The 19860-nt window shown below is 43.2% G+C and overlaps 1 protein-coding gene and 1 long non-coding RNA gene across 2 annotated transcripts in view; both read left to right on the top strand.

Moving 5' to 3' along the window:
• Positions 1 to 19860, top strand: part of LSAMP (limbic system associated membrane protein) — a 1399195-nt gene that overhangs the window by 647202 nt on the left and 732133 nt on the right. The gene's annotated exons all lie outside the window — the stretch shown is intronic.
• Positions 4128 to 10742, top strand: LOC135175331 (uncharacterized). The gene is made up of 2 exons (XR_010302330.1): positions 4128 to 4221; positions 9747 to 10742. It is a non-coding gene; the product is annotated as an uncharacterized LOC135175331 (long non-coding RNA).

Genomic DNA, 19860 nt, shown 5'->3' with positions numbered 1-19860 from the left:
ATAGCTCTGAGTTTCCTAAAGCTTCCTGTTTAAAACCATGTGCCTACTTAATATTTGATCCTAAATCTGCTTCCAGTTAAGTCCCCTGATGATTAGATGTTCTAGGACGGTAAGAAATAGTCCTGTGTCTGGGTAGAAATATATAGCCTGTCAAGACAAAAATTACACTCTGAGGGACAAGCACTGAGTCTAGCTTTATGTTTGCAGAGCAGCTAGCACAGCAGGGTCCCTATCTTGATTTGAGACCTCTAGGAACTACTACAAGATAAATATCAAATGATAACTCACATCACTCCGCAAGAGGACTGCAGATTTTCAAGGAACCACCAGGGAGTTTTGAGTTTATGACCCCAAGAGGAATAGCACAGACTTTTCTCTCCATATAATGGACAGGGATGGTTGGGCTTTCTTGCTCTGTGACAGGCCAGCATGCAATGCCGACCTGTGCGTCTGACCTGTTATCAAAATTCTTCTGGCTTCTCAGGTACCCTGATTTCAGAGCAGTTAAAAGGAGGTTCAATGGCACTCTGTAGACAGTAGGACATTCATACCTGTTTCTGGGATGCAGGCAGAACGCGTCACAGCTCATGGATTTTGCAGTAAAAGGCAATTAATTATCACCTCAATGACCTCCTGTGCTATCAAATCGCTAACTCAAACGATTTTACTACTGTTTATAATAAAGCCAGATCCTGACTATTCTATCCAGTGGTTTCAGTGAAAGGTAAAGGGTGATCAGCATGTTAGAAAATCTCATATTTTGTGGTCGTGCCACCTGACTTCAGGGATCTGCTTTTATACATGCCTGTGTATTTTTCTCCTGCTCCTCTGCCTGCCTGTCATTTGGGAAGTCTGGTGCTATTGTGATTCAGTGAAACCAAGGCTCAGAATGTATCAGTATATTCTGACATGCTTTGCAGCTACAGATTCAAGTAAAATGTTGCTTTTGTACTCTCAAGCCCTTCTGGGAATCAGAAAGAGATTTGTTTGTTTTCTTATTTCAAAGAGAATGAATTATCTAGCAGCTCTCCTGATTTAAAATGCTTGGGTGGACATCACTCTGCTGATAGGTAGAGTAAAACACATTTTGTAAAGCAGTTTTAACCACTAAGATTCACCTTGATGATGAGATATGGAACTCGGGAGAGCAGCTTTGTGGACTCCTTTCCTTGGTCTCCTTTTCTGAAGAATAAGACAGTGTCAGTGTGGCCTGGACTGGCTGCCTCCCCTCTCTTCCACTGGGTTTCAGTGCTGGATGCCAGCTCCGTGGAGCAATGCAGACCCTGGAGAGTTTTTGCTCCTACTTCATTAACAAGTACCAAAAGCAGAAGACTCAAAAAGGAAGAGAGAGTAGGCAGAAGTGGTGCACTCTGGTTCTTCTCCTAAACAGGCATTTCCTCTCTCTCATCAGTGAGCATCACAACTCTCTGGTGCTTTCACAGACGCTTCCTTTCTAATGCCTTCCCAAGAGACAACAGCTTCCATAATCATTCCTACATCTTGCTCAGCACAATGTCAGTCCCCACAGCTGCTAGTGACTCACTCCAGTGGCCTCAGTAAGACCCTATTCCTCCTCTCCCTCTCCAGCTCCATGGGTTGCAATGAAGGAAAGGAGTGGGGAAAGAAGCCATGGGAAAGCCAGGTAGGAAAGATGGAGATTGGGTATCAGACTAAGGGAGAATAGGTAAGAGAACATGGCAGAGCTGGTGAGACAGAGAAGGCATAAAGAATAAAGCTTTTTGAAAGGTGTGGGAGCCAGGTCTGAAGGATCCATTATTTTTAGTAGTATTTTGTTTGACTCTGTAGCTGAAACAAGAAAACAGAGGGGGGAAAAGTCAACCCTAAAAACACTGGTAGCCCATTAGCATAAAGGAAGAAGGAGCACAGAGCCTTCTGAATCATAGAATCAACCAGGTTGGAAGAGACCTCCAAGATCATACAGTCCAACCTAGCACCCAGCCCTGTCCAATCAACTAGACCATGGCACTAAGTGCCTCAGCCAGCCTTTTCTTGAACACCTTCAGGGATGGTGACTCCACCACCTCCCTGCACATTCCATTCCAATGCCAGTCACTCTCTCTGGGAAGAACTTCCTCCTAACATCCAGCCTAGACCTCCTCTGGCACAACATGAGAGTGTGTCCCCTTGTTCTATTGCTGATTGCCTGGCAGAAGAGACCAACCTCCACCTGACTACAGCCTTCCTTCAGGTAGTTGTAGACAGCAATGAGGTCACCCCTGAGCCTTCTCAGGAAGGAGGAGAGCTCAAGTGAGTTAAAAAAAAAAGCAAATAGCTGTGCTATGTCTTCTGTACCCATGCTCCATTTCTGTTTTAAGTACAGGTAAAACTAAGGAGAAACAAAAATTTCTTCCTCTTCTCCTCACTGAGTTAGGGTCCAGAGGCAACTTTTCCTGTTGTTAGGCCAGTCAGTCTTCTTCTGCTGTGCTTCAAGATCTACCTGTATGATTTGAAAGGGAACAAATGTGTGTTATTGACCATCCTTTGCCTGGAATTGTTTTTCCATGATTTGTCAAGGAAGGAGGCTTTGGATCCACAGCTCCTTAGGCAATTAGCAGTTAAAGAATTACCTTGTTCTTTAAGAAAGCTCAAGTCTATGATGTCTTTTTCTCTAAGGAACATCCTTGATTTAAGGATTGATCAAGTCCTAGACTGCCTTTTACACCCTCTTCCTTTCCATGTTGTCCAGCATGACTTCTTTCTATCTTCCTTAAGCTAAATCCTACTGCCTGTCTTTCAGATTTTCCCAGCTCCTCCATCTGCACATGGTGGCTTTGGGAAGGGCTGCTTGGGAGAGGAGAGCTGTCTCTGTGGGGATATGTATTCCTTCAGAAGCATTCTTGGTTTGGGGTTTAGAGTTGGTTTGTTTGTTTTTCTCTGTGTTCTGTGCTCCTGAGTTGTGATAGTGGCCTCACTAACAGCTGTCAACCCCCTCAATAGAGACACAGGCAGAGCAACTGGAACACAAAGCACCACACCAAACGGGACCCGAAATGTGTTCAGAGAAACGTGATACTTCAAAGCCAAGCTCAAAGTCCCCCTGGAGCTCATTACTGTAGTCAGTGGAGGGGAGGGCTGAGGGAGAGCATGGACTGGGAAACTGCATCCATTTCCAGCAACTACAATGAACACTGCAGCTGATGAATATAACACACCCCCCACCCCCCCCCCCCCCATCTCCTTTCACGGACCCACAGATCCTATTCTCATCTCTGTCTTAGCACCTCGGTCTCCTCAGAGATGGGCTGGGCAGGTGTAGTGGGGAAAGAGGCCTGCTGTCTGGCATACATGAATCCACCTCCAAGTAAAGTGTGTTTCACACACACAACTCTCATTGTAGTAGCTCTTGCCAGAGCCATGTGGGCACACTGGAATCACAGAATGTGTCAGGTTGGAAGACACCCTCAAAGATCATCTTATCCAACCCCCTGCAGTGAGTTGGGACATCTCCAACTAGATCAGGTTGCTCATGGCCCCATCCAGTTTGACTTTGAATATCTTCAGGGATGGGGCCTCATCTTCAGGTAAGAGACTATGTCTTGTTTGCTTCTCATTCTCTCCTGGGACTGTCAGCCTGGGAAGTGAGTGAAATGTGATGTGGTTGCCTTTGGGCATTTGGGAATGGGTTTATATGAGACTTGTCACATAATTTTCTGGTGGGCTACTGTCCCAGGATCATAGCCTTTCTGTGTATTCTGTTAGCCAGTGAGCTCACAGGTTCCCCTTCAAAAACAGAGGCTATTCTGATCATCTGCATTTTCTGATTCAGTCTCTGCTGGCTCCTGTTTTGTGACCCATGTCACTTTGGTTTGTTCAGCTAGTTTGTCTTTCATGGCAGCCCAAAAGAAATGTGAGAATAAGGCAAACAGGTAATGGACCAACTTGCAAAAAATTGGTCTTGTTTCTTCAGTTCTTATAGAGGTGTAAAGGGTTAACCCTCCTGGAGGAGTGATCTTGACCCTGACACCAGGTCCTCCTGACCCCTCCCTGGGGGTGGACCTTAACCTTTCCCCAGGTGTAGTGGTTAGCCTGCTGCTGCTTCCTATCTAGCCCCCTATAAAAACAGAGGAACTTCAGCTTTTGTTCTCTCATGCCTTGCCTCACTGCCTGGTAGTATCACCATTCTGTTCCTGCTGCTCTTCGTTTTAACACGTGGCCGTCAGTCCACAAGGGTGGGCAAAACCCATTGCTATCAATCTGGTTGTACGTATATGTATTTTGTATCTTCTTTTCCCTTCTCTGTATCTTTTTGTAACTCCCCTACCTCAAATACCTTTTATTTATTGTTAAAGTTTTCTCTTTTAATTTCCAAATCAAAGTGAAACTATTTATTTGGGTGTGTTTTGCCTTCTCCTCTCTACATCTCATTTGTTTTCTTTGGAAAAAAAGGGGGGAGAGGGAAAGGCATACTATAAATTGTGATTGGTTCTATTAACTATAATTGAGTCTACTGAGTCTCTGGGAAATTTAAACTAGAACCAAGACAGGAGGTGTAGACCTCTTGGAGTACGTGGAGGTAATTTCAGCCATGTGAGGCCTCAGCAATGGAAGATTTTATATCATGTATGAAGAAGGAGAGACTTGCAGGCATATACATACGTGCATGGATTGCGTGCCTGCACTTCAGCATGGTTTACACCTTCTTTTCTGCTTGCCTTGTGTGCCTTACAGAGATGTCTGTGAGTAGATTCATGAAATACTGTTAGAGGATGCCATGGAGAGACGATGGCATTGTACGCATCTTTTTTCACTGAGGGAGTGTTAATGGAGAGCCTCTAAGTTACCACACACAGAACTGTGTGAGCTGCTAAGAGCTGTGATGTTGAAGGGAGTGTTTGTAGCACCGTGCACAGATTGTGTGGTGTGGGGAAAGCAGGAGGCTGATAGCAGAGAAAGGCTATGTGATCTTGCATGCCTTGTGCAGGGTGGTGAGGTGGTGATAACCAGCCTGGTAGCTTCAAGCCGATCTTCGGAGCTGCCCGGGAGATTGTGTATGTGATAAAGCATAGAAATGCAGGGTGTGAAAACCACTGTGAGCAGTCAGCACGCTGGATACCATGCACAGCAGATACAGCAACGCTGTGCGCTGGTGGAGAGAGAGCACAACAGAGCCAGCCGTGTTTCAAGGCTTCTAAAAGCATTCCCTTGACTTTGATCATTTGCCGCTCGTTCTCCCCATACGCAAGCAAGACCCACTGATCTGGGAAACTATTGCAGCTGTTGCTGTAAGCCTCCAGAAGGATCTGAAAAGCTAATTGCAACAGCCAAACCAGCTGTTAGAATAAGGACTACATTCTCAATCCTCAGATCCCAGCATGTCCCTGTGGGATGGAGTTTCTTCTTCAGCTCTAGGAAGCTGAGGGAAAGAGCTGGGTTCTTTGCTGAACCTGCATTAAATAGGTTGGGAGAGACTTTTCTGCCAATCAGGAGACTAAAAACTAAACAGCTTCTGTCATTTCAGGCCAGAGGATGGAAACTTTTACAAAGGATAGGGCTGCTGTGCTCACTCCATACACAGTGCACTTTGTCTTTCTGTGGCTTTTAACTTTTTCTTCCTCAAAGCAGTCGAGACTGAACAGAACCCTTGTGGGTTGTGGTACAGCTATCACCTTTGCCAGGAGAACAGTGTTTCCGCTTCCACCTTCTCATAAAAGCTGGTGATTTCTGTCTGCTCCATCCTGGCCTTGCTATAGCAAGACCAGAGAACTGTGCTACACACATACAGGACAGTGAGGACAAGCAGAAAGATCTTACAGGGGTGATAGCAATAACAATGAGGACTCTGCTACCTAACAGCTGCCTTAAACCACTACCTTGTGTGTTTTATTTGATTCCTTCTAGGTGTGGTAATATGAAAGTAATTTCCCCCATTCCACAGGGGTTGCTGTTTCATCAGGGCAAGAACAACAACCTAGGGGCAGTGAAAGACAGCAGCTTGTGTAATCACTAGATGCATTAGCACATCTGACTCTGCAACCTAGTTAATAGACTCACTTGGACTCACATAGTTCTCTATGGAGGCACTGGAGTGTGTCTGCTCCACAGGCCCTAGGATGATCCACTTATTCAAATTATCCATTTTTCCTTGTCCTGTAGGGCATCCCTGTTATCTTCCCTCCCTATTATCCAAGATAATAGAGAGCTGACTTGCAGTAATGCAGTCACAATGGCTCCATGGTGTCTGAATGATTCCCATGTGATTGACATTGTATGTCTGAAGCTTCCTGAAGAGCAATTCTCCATCAACGCTTCTTTCATCAGTAGGCATTAGGCAGAACAGGATCCTATAGTGCAGGTCTATTAAAGCCCAAGAAGAAATCTGTTTCACTACAACAAACAAAGGAAATGTGAATTATACAAATGGATGAGATGCTGCTTGGAGGATCAGTTCTGTGTGCTTATGAGACAGTCTAAATGTGGATCAAGGTTATATGGAACCTGAGATTCTCAGTTTCAAGCAGCCAGGTTTCCTCAAACACAAACATCTAAAGTGTTTTCGTGTCTGCACTAGGCAAAAGCAGACTGCTCAGTTGGAAATGACAAAGGGGTTTAATCCCAAACCATCATGACTCCAGTCTGGTGGTTTTTTCCAACATTTTAATATTCTGGCCCATACCAAATGAAGCATTTAGAAAAATCTGGCATATGTGCACTTTTGCGAGTCAAGGTTTTCCTCCTCAGCATATTTCTAGTTCAACAAGCAGCTCCAGAAGACTGAGAAGACCAGCTTGCTAGTTTGGATTTGCTAACTCAATGAAGATGGGTGTGAATCTTGCTGAAGTCATAGTTTAATATCTGAGCTGAAGCTCGTCAGGTTCATAACCAGTTGTTGCAGCCCACTAAGGTTCGTCTCAACAGCATGATGTGGACTGATGTGGGAATGAGCATTGGCTCTCTTCTTCACACCTTATTCAAAAGCAAAGTCTGAGTTCTGTGACTATGACAGAATGTTGAGGGCTTGAAGGGACCTTGAAAGATCATCCAGTCCAACTGCCCTGCCAGATCAGGATCACCTATACCAGATCACGCAGGAACGCGTCCAGGCAGGTTTTAAATATCTCCAGAGAGGGAGACTCCACAGCTCCCCTGGGCAGACTGTTCCAGTGTTCTGTCCCCCTCAGTCAAAAAAAAATCTTCCTCATGTGTACATTAAACTTCCTATGCCTCAACTTCCACCCATTTTCCCTTGTCCTGTCATTGGGCATCCCCAAGAAGACCCTGGCTCCATCCTCTTGGCATTCACCCTTTGCTTACTTAAAAACATTAATGAGGTCATTCCTCATTCTCCTCCAAGCTAAGGAGCCCCAGCTCCCTCAGCCTCTCCTCATAAGAGAGATGTTCTATTCCCTTAATCGTCTTTGTGGTTCTGCACGGGACTCTCTCAAGCAGTTCTACGTCACTCTTGATCTGGCAGCTCCAGTAATGAACTGAGTAGCTCCAGTAATGAGGGGATGAGCCTAAAGCCCTCCATAGCTTACCGAGCCTAAGAACATTCAATCTAGCTTTGTATTTGGTTTTGGCATCCAAACAAACATGAGCAACAGCCAGTCTACACTGAAGATCACTTTAGGTGGAGGTTCTCGGTGAAGCTGAAAATGAAGCCAAAGGCTCAGCTCCTTATTGGGTATAAATCAAAATACTATTGCCACAGATACACTGAATTGTATCACCAGACTCAGTGGCCTAAAATTTATCACAAAATTGATACACTTCCTATTCAGCAAGCACTTTGTCACTAGATTTTGTTCTGCCAAGTAGTGCTAACTTCAGTTCTTGGGCCATTGGCTGTACTCCTACCTTTGTGCCGTGGCACTCACTGCCTCAGTGGCATGCTGTGATTTCTGCTGTGTGAGTGGATGGCAGGAACTTAAAAAAACCCAACCAAACAAAAAAGTGCATTATGCACTTTCCAGAACTAATCTTCAGACACTTGATCTCTGCTAAAATTCATGAGGCTTTGGGGATTTGTGAACATTTCCATGAATAATAAGAACCTCACAAAGAACAAGAGTGAGTGAACTTACTGATCTTATTCCCAAATCTTATATATATATATATGAATGAGAGTTACAATTGGCTCAAGTTTTCTGAAAGAGTTTGGTGGCAGGTCACTTTTTTCCTGATCAGGAAGGAATAGAACATGTGAGAGTAGAAAGTGAACCACATTATTTGCAGGGCTCCCATATCCATGAGTATTCTTCAACTTTTATAGTTTTTTTTTCCTGTAAATTAGCATAACTACATTATCCAAGATTTCTTGCAGTTGTTTTCCCTTCCAAAGTTGAGGTGACAGAGGGAATGCGAATGCAACAGCTCAAATAGAAGGGAGGAAATTATCATATTTAATATTGTTTATACAGAAACTGGCATACTTTATGGAACATCATCTGATTAACTCATTTCCAGCCCTGCGGCGTGCGTGCGTGCATGATGGCAAGGAGGAAAAATGAGAGCTAGGCCCTGTTTTTTCCTGGCATGAGGAACTGTTGCTGTAACACTTGTGTGGCTGGCAGCATGAGACATAATATTACCTAGAAGAAAACCTTTAAATGTTGGATTAATTTCCCACCATCTGTATTCTGTCTGTACTGGAAATCTAGCTCCAGAGAGAAAGACTGGGGAGCAGATCTGAGTATCTGGCAATTAGGTTTGGAGAAGTGAAAAATGTTTTCAGGGACTCCTTTCTAGTCAGCAGCTTGGTGGTTGCAAGGGCTTATTCAGATAAGGAGCTGGCTTGGGGAAAAGCTCTTTTTGCTTAATTGGCCTGAAAAGATTGGAGGAGAGGAACTGTGCTTTATCACAGAGGGGCTGCCAGTCATGACTCTTGAGTCCTGTCAGGTGAGAGGGGAATGCCAAGCTCTAAGAAAGAATACAAGGAAATAAAGCTATAAGTTATGTCTAGATGGGATTTACTCAGAAAGGGGTAGTGTTGGGTGCCATGGGCTACAATGCCACAGGCATCAGAAGAGACGGGGAGATGCTTGATGCAAGCCAATCCATTTACTGCATTCCAAACATGTGTCTACATACCTTTCATCAGAAGGCTACAAATTGCATTAAACTGTAATTGGTTACATGTACTTGCATTAGAAATTGCATACTAATTGGCATAGAAATTCATCATATTCTCTCAACAACACATACATTGTGTCTAAGCAATCTAAGTCAGCAGAGATAGGTGGAAACCACAGGCTCCAGCCTTACATTAGTTTATATTTGTTACACCATTCTCTGAGGTCATTCCAACCTTCTATTTTATCTTAACTCAGTATTTGGCTTATGTTCCAGTATTTCAAGTTCCAATAGCTGTACCATTCCAACAGTTGGGTAGGGATGAAATCTCACCATGAACCAGCTGTATATATAAGGAGAGGAAATCAAAATAGAAAGCACTAGAAGGCGTAGGAAGCAGCAGAAGGAAGAGGTTGAATGTCAGGCACCTGTCATTTCTTCTTTGGTTGCTGCTTGCATCAGCAGTGAACCATAGAGAGCAAAAGCCTCAGGGGAGAAGATAAGTCACTGAATATTCAACGTTAACTGCCTTGTGCAGAGACTAGAAAGAATGGCCCTGCCTAGGCTGCCACCCTTGCAGCCAGAGCACAAAGGGTCCTTCCCAGCCTATGGTGTGACAGAAAAGTAGGGGGCTGAAGGAAGGTGGTGTAGCTGCTGGTGAGAGCTTTTTCTTCTGCAACATGCTTATGTTTGTGTGTTATTTTCTTCTCTTCTAGGTAAGTGCATAAAGTGCTTGTGAATGGTTCCGAGATGCTCTGGCAGATGCTGTATGGGAAGCTTTCAGGCTTCTGCAAAGAGGAAGAAGACACAACACTCTCTGAAGTGGTACCATCGGAACATGTAATGTAGATGTGCCAATAATTACTAAGTAGTCCCCCTTGTACCTCCATCTGTGAATCTGTTATTTGCGTTTTGCAGTAATGCACAGACAGGTAGAAATATACTCACTGTCTGCCTCAGCCTCAGGGCTACTATCTCCAGTTCCAGGTGACAACAGCTTGCATGCCATGTTCTGTACCCTGCTGTCTGCCACCTTTTGCTCCTCTTGGTTCCAGTTCTTCTGTGGGTGTCCCCAAAGCATTGGTAGATGTTCTCTAGAGCAACAGTTATAAATCAACCCAAAAGCGTTGTGGCCTTTGCTCTTTTTTTTTGCCTTTAGACATTTGGACAGTGCAGAAATCCAGGCAGTCACCTTTCACAGCTTGCCATGTGAAGTGCAGGGAGCTCCCTAGATGAGGTTTTTCTAAATTTCTCTTGCTCTGGCTGACTTGTGATTCACCCAGTGGGGGACTGTTGTGAGAACATGGTGACAACTGAGCAAAAGAAAATACAGAACAACACTTGGGGCAAAGCTCCTTGGCAGTGAGATTAATTGAGCTTCTCAAGGGGACGCACTGGGAGCACTGTTGTCTGAGATGTTTAAAATTGTCTAGGTCAGAATTTGCAGAGAGTAGTCCTGTCTGGCAAATGGACATTCTCATGGCAATCGTGGTTCTTTCTCCTCTCTGACAGCTTTTATTTATTATTACTATTTATTGTTTTATTAGCTTCAGATCGTTGCCTTCACCTCTAGTTCAATTTTGTTCTGTATGCTATACAGTCCATAATAAGCACGGTACTAAATGATATGCTTTTGTGCTGATGCAGTGCTTGTTTGTTTCCCAGTGGAGCAAGGTGATATAAGCACATACATTAAATATATTTATGACAAATTTCTCATCTATTACTTTTATTTAGAGTGGTTTTGAAGTCGAGCAGATTCTGCTGGAAAACAAACATCTTTCTAAAAGCAGACAGCAAATCCAAAAGTCTATTTGCATCCTTACTCCTTTTTTATTTTTATTTTCCTTTTTACAAAGGCAGCTACAAAGCTGCAAGGGAGAAAAAGAGTTCACCACTTTTCTTTTAAACAGTCAGCATAATAGATCCTGGCTCATCTCTGCTTGCTGAAGGGGATATATCTCTCTGGTTTTTTTAAGAAATAGAGGAGAGACAACACAGCAAGTTGAAAACATGGGCTGTGCCTGTTGTTCATTGTCCTGAGCTGGGAGACACTTTGGATCTACTCTCTCAGATATTTAATGCCTTGTGGTCAACAGAGCAATTCAGTGCCCAAGCACATGGCCTTCATGGAGAATATTTTTGTAGACAAAAAGCTCCTCCTCTAGTAAAGAAAGGAGGAAAGGTTAGCATGTTCAGAGGGCAGAGGAGATCCTGCTGGGCAGAAAAGGAAGCTATTGTTTGATTTCTGTGCCCTAGAAAGACTGCAGATGTAGGTACCTGTCATATACCAGCAGCAGAACATATACAGTGCAACCAGCAGCAGAAGAGGGGACACAGTCTCAAGCTGTGTTGGGGGATGTATAGACTGGATGTTAGGAGGAAGTTCTTGCCAGAGAGAGTGATTGGCATTGGAATGGGCTGCCCAGGGAGGTGGTGGAATCACCAGCCCTGGAGGTGTTCAAAAAAAGCCTGTCTGAGGCACTTAGTGCCGTGGTCTAATTGATTGGACAGCTGGGTGCTAGGTTGGACTGGATGCTCTTAGATGTCTCTTCCAACCTGGTTGATTCTATGATATGCACATACCTGAGAGCTGTAGGACCATGGCAAATGTCAAGTCTTCACATATATTTTAGGACAGTGTTTCTCTGATGTGCTTCATGAAAGGAAAAATTATTCTTGCTGTAGATAATAATGTCAGATGATAGATTTTCTCTTGAGGTTGAGTGCCTCCCTTTGTGGCAAGCCTGCCGTTTCTTGTCCTGACTTACTTCACAGAATATTGTTGTCTCCAGATTTTCCAGCTTGTGAACATGCACTGGTGTCCAGCATTTCTCTAGGATCATCAGAGATTTGTAGCTGTCCTAGCCTCACAGATAGGCTTCAGTGGGACTTAGCCCAGGTTTCTATTGGGTTTATCTGGCTAAGCCAGATAAAAATGCAGCAGTTTAGGCCTTCACTAAGGTCATGTCTATCAACATGCCATGAAATTAATATTCATAGGGATAAAATGCTTTTCTTGTAGATTATTCCTGCCCATAGAGTTAATTTCCCTTATTATATAGAGTTCTGTTATATATATTTTCTCTTCTGCTCATCTTTCATCCCGTTTTTAAAGTATATTAACCATATTTAAAGAAAACAAAACATAAAAATGTTCCTGTCAGTGGGAAAATGTTATAACAACTTCAGCACCTTTCAGTGAGTGTTCAGGTTTTATCTTTTTTTTTTTTTTTAGTCATTTTCATACAGAAGTTTTTTGCTTCCATTGTATTCTTTCTGAATTGGATCTATGGTTTGGTTTGAGGTGTCTGAACTCAGCTCCCCAAAGACTACTAGCTTTGGGGAGCAATCCTAGTACATCCAAGGAGCCCTTGATCCTGATCTGTAACCTAAAAGAAGGCAGTTGGCATAATAGTTTGCATCCACACGTTGTATAGTCTGCTGACAGTCTCTCTGGTAGTGACCTTTTTTAGTGAAGGAAAGCTAGCATATGGTGTTCATAGATCTTGTTTACTGTTTTGCTTTGGTTTTGATTGTTGGGTTCTTTTTTTTTGCTTGTCTGGTTGTATTTTGTTTGGGGGTTTGGTTTATTTGGTTTGTTTTTGGGGGGGCTTTTTTTGTTTGTTTTGGATTTGGTCGTGTGGTGGTTTTTTTGTTGTTGCTGGTTTTGGTTGTTGGGTTTTGGTGTTTTTGAGGTGGGGGGGGGAAGGGGGATTTGGTTGGTTTGGGGTTTTATTGGTTTGTTTTGGATTTTTCTACCCCGTTCTGCACCTTCCTCCATTCTGCACTTCACCATCTGTGATGGTTTGGGTGTTCCCCGCCCCCTCCTCCCACTTTAGAATTCACCCAGACTAGTCTCAGCCAGCTCTGGGAATATAAATGAAGCTATTTATTTACAGCTAGCACAATATACAAGCAGATATTTACAGTGTATACAGTTATAGACAGAAATATACAAGGTAAAAAAGTAATACAGGAACACAATTCCCCTCCCAGAAAGCTGAGACCCCAGGAGGGGCTCTCAACTACCCCTGCGCCTTCCCCCTGCCCCTCTCAACCTTACCCCAGACCCAAGGAAGAATAGAGGTTCAGCCAAGAGGTTAAGAAGCAAAGGTGAGTGGAAGGTGAGGTTAGGGAGATGCATCTCAGTGAGAAGCCCAAAGCAGAGTGTGAGACAAAATGACGAGAGTGTTATCTAATGTTTTTCTTTCTTCTTAGCAAGACTCTGAGGGCAGTAGACATTACCATTGTTTTCCTTTCACAGCCTGTGGTCTAGTTCTTCTCACCAAAACATTCTAGCTGGCTTCAAACTAGCACACCATCCCAGGTTGAATGTCCTCTGGGCATTCCAGTCTCTCGCTGAGGCAACAGAAGATACCTGCCAGGTTCTCCCAACTGCACTGAAATGAAGATCATTAGGTAACCTAGCGGATGGGGATTGTTAATGATGCTGTACGCTGCAAGCAAAGCAAACAGGAGGCAGGGCTGTGAAAAACAAGTGGTGTGGGCAGATTTTAATTGCCATGCTGAGGGGTTAGGTTGGAAAGTCATGAAATGTCTTGGAGAAGTGTGAGCATTTATACATCATAGTAAGACCCTAAGGCTACAGCCATGTTTGAAAATACTTCCAAATGTAGTTACAAAAAGAAAGAGATCATGAAGGCTATTGAACTTTCTCTCTTCATCCCCTTCCCATCTTCTCCACCGCTTCATTTACTTTTCCATCTCCGTCTCTCACATTCTTCTTTGCTTTCAGATTCTGCTCTTTCTCTGATCTTCTGTCTCGAATACTAAGTGATTCTTCTTTGTCCCTCATACTTCTTCTGTGTGTTTGCAATTTTTCTTAATTTATAATAAAGCTGGTGCCTGATTGTCTTTGAAAGTGGATTCTAGATGGGTTATTTATCAGCTATGTAGATTGCATTTTCTTAATCTAGTTAGGTATTTGTTATATAAAGACATACTGCATGCAGTCAGTGGATAATGCAGTTATAAACTATGCTGCATAGACATTTCTTCTCTACTGTGCTTGGAACTGATGTGAAAAATACCATCCTGATCCAGTGGCTTTTCTGTTGCTATTTTCTCTTCAAAGCATCAAGCTCTCTTCTTCCCATATCGCTTCCTTAGCACTAGTTCCTAGTGCTCTTCTTCCTCTGATGGGTGTGGATGAATCTACCATGTGTGGATTTGACTGAATGGATCCTCAAGTCACTGAGTGCAGTGTTCCTGAGAATGAAGGTCTGCTTGCACTGGCAGTTAGAATCCAAATGCTCATGACTGAGTTTTATCCCAGATTTTAGCAGCAGAGCCTTCTTTTAATGTCTGTGAACCAAATTCCATTCAACATATACAACCAAACTGGATCCTTAATATTTGCAAAGTGTCAGGTGGTGAAGTCGTTGTCCCTGGAGCTGTTCAAGGCAAGATTGGACGTGGCACTGGATGCCATGGTCTAGCCTTGAGCTCTGTGGTAAAGGGTTGGACTTGATGATCTGCGAGGTCTCTTCCAACCCTGATGATACTGTGATACTGATAATGATTTCCCCTAGGGTTTAATGCACTCATCCTTTAAGGTCTCAGATCATGTGGAGAGCTCAGATAGAGAGCAGAAAATGTTTTGGGCTTCTTGCTACTTAACAGCCGTTTTCATCTGGTGCTGTCAACATTACCAACATAATGGACTCAACATGGGTCAGAAGGAATCTAGGCTGTGGCACGGCATCAGAGCTTTTACAGGCCCCTGGAGATCAACATGTTTTGAAACACTGGCAAGTCTCAACTGACAATGACATGCTGTCTTTAAAGTGCTTGTCTGCAGCAGTCTGTGTCAGCTGGGGAAACAAATCCAGTCAGTAACTCTTTCTTGGTGCTGTCCTTTCGTCTGATGATGGAACAACTGTCAAAGTCTCCAAATGCCTGCCATGGCACTGTTCAAGTAAAGGAGAAAAGAGGACCTCTGATAAAAAGATGCCAAACTAAGGAGGGGACAGGTCAGTCATGTCTTGTGGGCATGAGTCCAGGTGAACATGTATGTGGGGGGGCAGAACGTAAATTTGTCTCTGCAGGCAGGGTAGATCCAGAGATCTGGATCTGAGATGATTTGTTGGGGATGTGTTATGGTAATTAAACACAGGATGTTTGCTGGGTGCTGACTTTGATCTCAGAATGGGCCTGCTGCCTGAAATGAGTTCTGCTAGGTCTTGGTCTGTTTCCAGTTGAGTGACTCCTGCACACAAAGATGAGTAAGACTGAAGTTCAGCCTGCTTTGCGGTTAGCTGACAGCCTGGGTCTCCTCCTTGGGATGAATATCCTGGGACTCAGGCTGTGCCAGACAGCAAAACCATGAAACAGCATAAAGAACTCTGAAAGTAACCTAGAACCTGTGTACATCCATAAATCACTGTATGGGGACATTTTCTGCTTCTTTCACTTGCGAGCCAAAGTTTCTCTCAGGAACTTATTTTTTTGAAGTCTTGCATCCCCTGATGTCTTTGGCATGTATGCCTACACTGATTTTCTGGGATGGGAGGAAGTGATATCCCACAAATCTATTTCAAAACAGCCTTCTACTTCAGGCATCTTGTGCCTCCTGTTATACACAAAGCTTTCTTGCTCTCAGATCCGACACATGCTTCAGTTAAGTGTTGAGAGGGTAGCACAAACTTCTGATTCTTTTTCTGGGGAAGCTGTGAAAGTCTTCAGTACTTTGCTGACCCACATGTGATGGCTGTAACATGTGCCACACAAACTGCATTTACATGGATGACTTTTAGACTGAGTGGAAATACAGCCCCTCCATTCATAAATTAATATCTCTTTCCCCATAGCTTTCCTGGCTTCTGACTCCCCTTGCTGCTTATTTTCTTTCTTGTTGCCTGCCTTTTGGACACTGCTAAACACACTGTGGCTGTGAGTACTGATCCTTGGCTTCCTTGGCTCTGGCTATCTCTACCTCTGTTTTACAGATGAAGCCATATATGCTTGATGGCATCCCAGAAATGATGAGCTTCTCTTTCTTGAGAAGTCAGGCTGTGGGAAGTGCTTACTCTTATCTGGCCTGAGCCCTTGCAAATCTTTGTGCCCACCACAGTACCACCAGAAAGAGCTCACTGCAAGGTCATTCTGTGCTTTCATTGTCCTCCAGAGAGATCCACATGCCAGCAGAGTTAATTACACTAACAGCCACAGAAATTATATTGGCCCACCACTGGCCTAGTGAGATGAATATCTCCATTTTGTAGTCACAGGGGGACATTAATGCTATTTTTATTAACTGGTGACCTGTTGACTGCTATTAGAATATAGATTGTATGCATAAACCAGGTCAGGGTACTGAAGATATGATTATAGAGCAATTACTGTGTCAGCCAGTGTGGCTTCTAATCAGAGCTGGCAAAGAGTCTTTGGAAGCCTAAAAACCAGTTTTGGAGTCCAACAAGAAGAAATAGCTTCAGATCAAAGCCTGTGTTGTGTCTTTACAGTTTTCTGGAATTAAATGTCTGATTTTATATGATTAGGATGGACATTCAAAGCAGAAAGAAGTCTTAAGAAGGACAGCTTTTAGTGCAATACAGCTGATTAGGGCAGTTCAAAGTTTGAAAACTTTTTTCCTTTTCTTTTTAGTTCTGTGGTTTATGTTTGTTTCTCTGAGCTGGCTGAGGATGCTAATTCTGCTCTTGCCCTTTAAAATGAACTGCAAGGTCATACAGCTGAGTGTCTGGGATGTCAGTAAAAATGATTACACTAATACATGAATTTCATTTGATGAGGACCATAGCTACAGAATCAGATTTAGAATTGCTTCATGTTTGTCAGAACTATTCAAGAGAGAGAAAAGGAATGATAAAACTGTGAGCTGGTGTGGTAGATGCAGAAGCAGGAGCTGGCTTTCTCTTAGGTGCAGCTGTTCATTTGGAGATTGACTTGAATACTCTGCATCTCAAAGGCTAGGGTTTTTTCCTGCTGACAGAACTACTGACCCCAGTGAAATGACTGGAATAGGCAGAGGAACCACTTCACATGGATAAGAGCTCCAGGTTTACATGTGCCTTTAGACATAAAGCTCTTGATTCTTCAATGAAATTATACTATCTTATCTGTTGTTGCCATTATGTGGCCTATCCCTGGAATGTTCACCTCTCCCCTATGTCTGAGCTAGAAAATCAGCTCAAACGACCACAACTGGTACTCATAACCATGTTTGTATTCTGTTTATGGACCAGTCAACAAATGCTGTTGGGCTCAGTAGTTGCACCTGCCAAATACCCTTACATTGATGGTTTTCTTTTCCTGTGGTGGTCATTGCCTTTACTGGAGGGTAGAGCACAACTCTATTTGCATATTTATGATTATCCTGCTCCTTCAAAAGAAGTCCTAAATCATCTGAGATCTGAACGACTAAATAATTTCATGGTAATCGGAGGCAGAAGCTAGATTTATAAATCCAGTTTCCTGGTTTAAGAAGAGAACACAGTTGCTGAGATTCAGGAGGAAACAAAATGGTTATAGATTTAATTTGGTGATTAATATATCATACATAGCTTAGAGGATAAACTTTCTCCCTTCCATTTTGGAAAGGGAATTCATCTTAAACAGGAAAATAAAATCTGAATTATGAGTCTGTCGCTGAGTTTTCTGCATTGAGTTCAGTTGCATGCAAAATCTTGAGGGAAGAGGCATGTTTGTATTTTTCCCATCAGATCATGAATTATCTCTGCAGTTGCCATTGTTATCAGTGTTGGTTAGTAACTTCTAAGCATTCTTGAAATTTCATCCACTGATCTTTTGAGATTTGTTCCTATTATGTCTGCTTTTTTTTTTTGTCCCTGAATGGAAAGGGCATATTCTGAGGGGATATGAAGGGAAGAGAGGCAAGAGAGGAGATTAATGTGCTTCCTGAACCCACCTCCTTGTGAGAGTAAAGGGAAAAGCGTTGTATCTCTGCCAGTATGTGGTTCAATGCACCATGCAATGCTGCAAGTCTTGTCATGCTAGGTTGTTTTTTTGTTGATGTTGTTTTGTTTCTGGTTTTTTTTTTTTCTTAAAGCTTACTTTCTGTGGTGCTTTTGTGAGAATGTTTACTTCTGTTAAAAAAAAAAACAGCTAAAAACCCCAAATGAACACAAACCTCAAGCACAAAGCACCTAAACAAGCAAAAAACCACCACCCCACAAACATCACATCATTTCTTACCACTATTTTTGAGAAGAAAAACTTGGTGATTCACAGCATGAAATGAAGCTGATGAGAGGCCTGGAACACAGCCCTGTGAGGAGAGGCTGAAGGAGCTGGGGATGTGCAGCCTGCAGAAGAGGAGGCTCAGGGGGCACTTGTAGCCAGGTGAGGGTTGGTCTCTTCTGCCAGGCAACCAGCAGCAGAACGAGGGGACAAAGTCTCAAGTTGTGGCAGGGGAGGTCTAGGCTGGATGTTAGGAGGAAGTTGTTGTCAGAGAGAGTGATTGGCATTGGAATGGGCTGCCCAGGGAGGTGGTGGAGTCACTGTCCCTGGAGGTGTTGAAGCAAAGCCTGGCTGAGGCACTTAGTGCCATGGTCTAGTTGATTGAATAGGGTTGGGTGCTAGGTTGGACTGGATGATCTTGGAGGTCTCTTCAAACATGGTTGATTCTATGATTTTATGATTAAGAGGCAGAATGGCCCTGAAAGAGACAATATTTATAATTTCAAGAGTTAAATTTTTTTAAACCAACTTGATGATTCTTCAGGATTTAACTTATTATCTTTGAATACTTAAAGATGCTGCTAAGGCAAATTTTCTTTCTTAAACACTTTTCCTCTAACTTCCCATTCCGGCAGTCTGGCATCTGTTTAATAATCTCTGTATCAGAAATTCCTGTTTCAGAGTTGACTCTCTTTCCATCAAAGCTGCAGCCGCACTTCACAATTTCACTTATTAACAGCCTACTGAGATAATTGAGTCTGCCCAGCTCATTAAAAATAAAATATTGATGTTTTCTTAGGGTGGATGTAATTATCTTGCCCCCATAGGGAACAGGCAGCATAAAGAAGGGAGGGTGTGGTCCAATACACATCCAGCTCTGCACCTGCTTGCTGCTCTGAAGCAAAGGAAACTAGACTTCTAGTGTAGTTGCAATAGGCAAAGGTGGGAAAGCAGAAGACAGGATTTCCTTTCAAGCCTGGAAAACACAAACTGATTTTCTTTGCATTTTTTTCTCCTTAAATTTGGGTGCAACATGAAAGCGCCACAGCGCTTCTCTCCAGCATGCCTTACAGTGCTATGATTCACTTTCTGTAGTACACAACCACAAACATTTCATTCCAGTGAGAGGTGTCTTCTCTGGTTTTGTGCCATGAGGACAAGCAATGGCTCATGTTCCTCCTTCCTGCCATACTCGTTACTGCAGACAAGATGGTTAGAGCCAGCTCTACAAGTACCTACAGCTCCAGATTGTATTTTCTGAGTCATTTTTCCCCCAACATTTTTTGATGCCCTGTATTTCCCTCTGCAAGTCATTAAATGGGTCACTATCAAATCCAACTGGTAGAGGACATCAAATGTGTGATTAGGCAGCAATGATGTCTTGCTACCACTGAAACAGTGGTGAACTGAAAGCACTAGATATGTTCTTATCCTCCCATGTGCTGGGTCACCCAGTTTGCCTTGCCTGACTGCAGTTTTGTGATGTTTCAACAGGACTGCACAGGCAGTGGATTTTAATTTCTTATTGATAAAAATGGACACAGAAGGAGTAAGCATCAGGAAGAAAAAAACAGAGCACTTTTCGCTCCCCTTTATTTCTGCTTGTGGTAGATGAGTGGTAGATGACAGACACAAAAGAGAACTTGA

Source organism: Pogoniulus pusillus, chromosome 5 (assembly GCF_015220805.1).
Source record: "Pogoniulus pusillus isolate bPogPus1 chromosome 5, bPogPus1.pri, whole genome shotgun sequence".
In the NCBI taxonomy this organism is placed as follows: domain Eukaryota; kingdom Metazoa; phylum Chordata; class Aves; order Piciformes; family Lybiidae; genus Pogoniulus; species Pogoniulus pusillus.
Note: the sequence above shows the minus strand (reverse complement) of the source record. Positions and strands in the feature narration are given on the sequence as shown.